The sequence below is a fragment of the Acomys minous genome, assembly GCF_964271855.1.
Source record: "Acomys minous genome assembly, chromosome: 12".
NCBI classification, from domain to species: domain Eukaryota; kingdom Metazoa; phylum Chordata; class Mammalia; order Rodentia; family Muridae; genus Acomys; species Acomys minous.
The window spans coordinates 33842195-33848297 of record NC_140493.1 but is presented as its reverse complement, the minus strand read 5'-3'; positions in this window follow the sequence as shown (position 1 = coordinate 33848297).

Below are 6103 nucleotides of genomic sequence, written 5' to 3'. Positions count from 1 at the left end.
AGGAGCGCTTACGCTTGTGGGTCTGCTGCCACAGTCTCAGAGTAGTATTGATGTTTCTGAAAGTTGCTTTTACTGTATAATTAAGATATATAATATATATAATTCCTGGCACCATGCCACCGTTACCTGAATTTGAGAAAGTGCCGACTAGACAGCAACTTGTTACTTGCACCAGTATTTGAGACTTCACTCTGCCTTTTAACAGTAGTGTGGTCTTGGGTCTTGGTTTTATCAATTGGAAAATCTGGTCTTGTTGCCTTGAAAAGTCACATGACATGAAGAGTAGTGAAGTGAGCGTGCACAGGGGCACACGCCTTTCTTTCACTGAATTCAAGGCCAGCCTGGCTACAAAGCAAGTCCCAGGACAACCAAGGCTACACGAAGAAATCCGTCTCAAAAAAAAAAAAAAAAAAGATTTCCATAAAACGAGATATTCAATAGATGATACATCTCTTGTGAAAATGTTTAAAATGAACTCATGGTGTTTTTTGTTTAATATACTGTTTTCAGAAAGAGTGTTGAGACTGGAGAGACTAAAGGCATCTATGTGGAACCCCTCCTTTGAGAATCTCGCCTTCACTGTCTGCAGTGTAAATTGCTCACATGCAGAGTAAAAGCTGCTTACCTTTCAGATTTTAGCTGAGGGTAAATTCCTCAGGGGAAATTGTGCTGATCCACGCCCTGTGCACTCTAGGTCAGACTTTCTGGTTCAGTGATCTTTAGGCTCCCAGAAACAGTGACATAAACAGCAGTACTTAAAGCACTTAGTTTTAAAGTCTTTCCAAAATCTTGCCACCAATTTGACTATATAACACTAAATATATGTGAAATATCCCAAACTCAGAATCGTCAGGTTTGGTCCTTTAGTGGTCACTTGTGATGAAGTCTTAGCTCATAAGCAGGTTGACCATCCATGCTGTGTAAAACACATGAATGATTGGCTGGTATCTCCTCACAAAATATGGCTCCTAAGGCCAGATGGTTGTGGCACATGCCTTTAATCTCAGCGCTTGGGAAGCAGAAGTAGGCAGGTGAGTTCAAGGCTTGCCTGTTCTATGGAGTGAGTTCTAGGACAGCCAGGGCCACACAGAGAAACCTTATCGTGAAAAGCCAAAAAAAAAAAAAAAAAAAAAAAAAAAAACTCACCTAGTTGAAACTAGTTTGTTTTGTTTTTAATGAGGATATCATATTAAAAGCTCTCAATTGATAAATTTGAATAGCAAGACGTTTTGTGGGGTTCATGAAGCCAATAGTTAAGGACCTACAATGCATTGGGAAATACAGCTATATCTTCATAATCTTTTTCTTGTTCATTCAGTTTACAATGCCAGATGTAAATAGTATTAAGCCAGTCATGGTGACACCTTTAATCCCAACACTCAGGAAGGCAGGGCATGTGTTCTTTGTGAGGCCAGCCTGGTCTGCAAAGACAGCCAAGGCTACATTAAAAACAAAGAAACAAACAAACAAAAAACCCTACCTTGAAAAGTAAAGTAAATGATGTTAAAATTCTATATGAAAAGTTAAAATTAATCTCTCAAAACTGCAATCCATGTTCCTTAAGTTTATGAACAAGTTCCTGGATGTGGTGGCCCCAGGGTTTAGTAGGAACAGCACACAAGAGGCTATACAGTCCACTAGAGGTCAGAACAGGTACTTTAAACAGGTGGGATATCTGGAAACTCAGGAGTGTTTTTTAGTGAGACTGGTGATTATGGGGTAGAGGATGCTGTTTTTACACATGAATATAGTTTGTAATAAAATCAGATTTCTAATGTATTCACATTTACTGCTTTTTTTGATATGAGACCATTTAAAGTCTAAGCATCCTCAAGCGTCCGATGTAATTGGCTATGGATGTCCGTCTGTGTAGTAGAGCACAAGGTAATCCTATCTAGCCATAGCTTTAATGGATCTCTGACTTCCCCACCCCCAAGTCCATGGGGAACTTCTACTTCTGGTAGATCTATCTCTTCATTTCATGAGAAATCCTGCATTTGTTTGACTTGTCCCTCCTGTATTTCACTCAGTCTCTTCCAAGCACATTCATCCCGCCACAGATGGTGGCATTTCATCCATTGTTATGACTCAGTGTTCCTTTGTCCCTTCATCCATTGGTGCACAGTTAGGTTGATCACTAATCTTGTTTTGAACTGAAACATTTTCAAGAGCACAGCACACATCTGCCCGGTCTGTATTTTGTTTTCCTTTCCTGCTGTCATAAGTACATAAAGTGGTAGATGTCATGGAACATGTCCTTGGGCACAGTAGTGATGCCTTCTGGAAGTCAGCATAAACACAAAAGGCAGACTCACTAATCCCTTATAAAAGCAGAGGACACAGGAGGTAGGGTACAAGGTCCCTCTTCTCACTGAGAAGATGTGAGTAGGTAACAGTTGCTGGGAACAGACACTCTGTATTGTGGCTTCCTGTAAGTTGTCTGTGCTCCTGTAGGCAATCCCAATTAAATGGGTCCCCCAAACTAGACCCAGGTGGAATTGGGTTTTTTTTTGGGGGGGGGGGGTCTGTTGGTTCCTTCTCAAAAAAATAGATCTCAGGAAACGTGCCACGGTGGGACCAGTCAGTGACCAGGCATACGATACGGCAAAAAGGGTAAGGAGGGCAATCTGAAGAAGGAAACCTGGGATTTCATTTTTGAGTATGGATGATCAAGCGCTGCTACATTTGGGGTTTTATCGAGAGAAGCTCAGGAAAGAGATGAAAAAGAGGGACCCCTTTGCTTTAATTACCTTTTCATTGCTATCACAAAATACCAGGCGGAAGAAGTGGAGAGGTTTCTCATGTTTCCAGAGGGTCCAGCCCATAGTGGTGGGCTAGGCTCAGCAGCTAGGGCTGCTCATGCTGCAGAACTGGAGTCAGCCCGAGTGAGCAGTGAGTAAGCTTCCGCCAGCCAGTCCCTGTTTCCCAAGATTGTACAGCCACCCAGAACCTCACCAAGTGCAAATGTTAAAACACAGGAGCCTTTACGGGAGGACACTGAGATTCAAAACACGACACCATACTGGTAGAAGTGTCAGTCCAGCTACTGTGTAACCAGTATGGGTTCTTGAGAAAACTAGAACTGGACCTGAAGTCAGTGTATTAAGAGATTCCTGCAATAGCATATCTATTCATAATAGCCAAAGATGGGAACAGCCTACAAGTGTCCATTTGTACATAGATGTATAAATGAGAAATGGGGCATGCATGCATGCATACATACACAATAGAATATTGAACCATTAAAAAGGACGAAAGCTTGTCATGTGAGGCGATGTGGGTGGAATTGATTGACATAAGTCGAGCATGTTGCAATAGATCTGAGTAAGATAGTTAATGTAGCCAACATTTAAGCATGGTGTGGGGAAGGGAGTCATAAACCCTCACTCTTAAACTGAAAAACTATGGACAGTTGATGGCTTTGAGGAGGAGAGTCGGTTTTCTTAGAGGGCATGGCTTCTTGTAAGTAGACCATATTCCAGTGGCTGGCTCCTTATCCAGGAGCAGGTGGGTACCACAAATTGGGAGCCAGTGGGATATTAAGAAAGGTGGTGATGAAGTTAGGGTACAGTGAGGTAGGAATGGATCTGGGAGACATTGGGGAAAGTATGAATATAATCAAAATATGTTGTATGGAATTTCCAAGATATATATTAAATTATATATAATTAAAGTCAGACAGGGAAAAAAAAAAGCATGTTCCCATATCTGGAAGCCATAAGGTTGATCTCAAAAGTAGATGACCTCAGGTGTTGCCTGGCCTAGGGACACTGCCATAAAGAGCAGTTTATTTTTGGCAAATAAAGTGAACACTCGACTTTTAAACATGATTTATGGTCACAATTCTTTTTAATGGCATGTAAGCCATACCTCTGCAGACGGGCCTCATGATGTATGGCTGTGTGTGACAGGGTCTCAACTGTGTAGCCCAGGCTGTCCTCGAACTCTGGGCCCTGCTGCCACAGTCTCTCAGAGTACTAGGGTTTCAGGCCTATGTCTCATCGCCTTAGTTCAAGCTCTTGTCTGTGACTTGAGTTCACTGTGTGGAAAGGAATCTTCACTAAAGCATGGCTACCTGGGTTTTTCCCTCAGCTTCAAATGGCATGGGCTGGCTGCCTTCACTTCTTCCATGGCCATTTGTTTTATTTTCTGGACCCAAAGGGCAAGAGACTGACCTGACTTGATGTATAAGTTTATATCATGAGTGTATTCTCCTTTTTAAAATTAACTTATTAGGTATGCAGTGTTTTGCCTGCATGTGTGCCTGCACGCCAAAAGAGGGTGCCAGACCTCACTATAGATGGTTATGAACCACCATGTGGTTGCTGGGAATTGAACTCAGAACCTTTGGAAGAACAACCAGTACTCTTAACCTCTGAGCCATCTCTCCAGCCCCAATGAGTGTATTCTTAATGAGCCTGCCAGATACTGACTTCATCAACAGTCATACATGTATACCATGTATTCGCTGGTACATTAAACACACTATGACCCTATTAACTGTTGTGCAAACATTCCCAACCTAGGGGAAAGCAAGACTTGAATGAAAACCTACAGAGGACGTCACACCTCTGATCTCCAAAGCCAACACACAGATTCCACGTGTTGGTATATGACACATTGGAAGGCAGGTCTTAGAGTCCTAAGGGTTGGTCCAGGATTGTACCAAGCACTCCTGGGATACTGAGGAAGACAGTTTGGGTAAGATTGCCATTTCAAATGCCTGGCCAGCTGGTGAGAGCTCCAGCTGGGAGCATGTGTCCCTCTGACTGGCTCTTAGTGATGCTCAGACACTAACGCGTTCTCATTTGGCCAACAGCTGCTGCATGGAGATTCCCGTACAATTTCAAGATGCAGTGAGGCTTGCCAAGATGAGCAACTGGCACTGTGTGGTTTCCAGAAGACATATGGTCAAAGGGGTTTTCCTGTCCCTTTGTGATTGCCCCAGCTGCTGACAGTGCCCTAACTGCTAGAAACATGAGTAGAGGTGCCTGCCAGTGGGTAGATAGCAACAGTGATAAGAGAACATTTCAGCTCTTCAGGTGAGAATGGAGTCAGGTGTGTTCAGTGCTGCCTCTTCCTCTAAATAGAAACCAAGACGAATACTTTAATGTCTTAAGTCTTGCTCTCTTAGTAAATTTAACATCTGGGGGTGGGGTGGGGTGGGGCTAATAACACAAGGAAAGCAAAGCATCCACCATTGGTGTGTAACCCATGGGAGCCACAGCCCGTTACCTGCTTCACAGGCCACAGCTACCAATGCTTCTCTGTGAGTGAGAAATCACTGGTTCCAGGAGTACCAAGAGGGACAAAAACAGGCACACAGCCCACCCTTAACATTTTTTAGTAAGGTACAAAAGAATCCGTTTTTCCATGGAAGTGAGTCCTTACGTCCCCTTCCCCCAATCTTCTTTATTTCTGTGGTATTCTATTTGTACCTGCCTGATGAAATTTACCAATTTTCCGTAGCACGTTATCATTTGTCTCTCAATTACTAGACCAGGAGGTTGTGGAGTGTGTGTGTTTTTGTGTGTGTGCGCGCACGCACGCACGGAAGTGCATATGTGTGTGTGTGTGGTCTTAAAACTGCCTGGCCCCTGTGTGACTGAGTTGAGCATGATGACTTTTTACTGGGTGCAACAGACAAATGGCCAAGGCAAAGGATGAAAATAACTCCCCTGAAACTCAACAGCAACAGGTATGGGTACTGAGAACAGAGTATAAATTCTTACAGGCTTTAAAGTTTCATTGTCTTAGGAAATGGAGAAATATGCACTTTGAGAGTCAGGTGGGGTGCATGTCTTTAATCCTAGCACTTTAGAGGCAGAAGCAGGTGGATTGCTGTGAGTTCAAGGACAGCCTAGTCTACAAAGCAAGTACTAGGACAGCCAGAGCTACAAAGAGAAACCCTGTCTTGAAAAAACAAAACAAAACAAAAAACAAAAAACAAGCACACTCCTGCCTCATCCACCAAAGCAGGAGACAGTGTTCCCTACAGGGCTTGCCCTTGTAATAGACAAATGTCCAAAGGTTCATCATGCAGTTTGGAAGAGCAAGGCACAATTTAAATAGGTGGTAAAGAGTGGGATAATCCTTGGTTTGG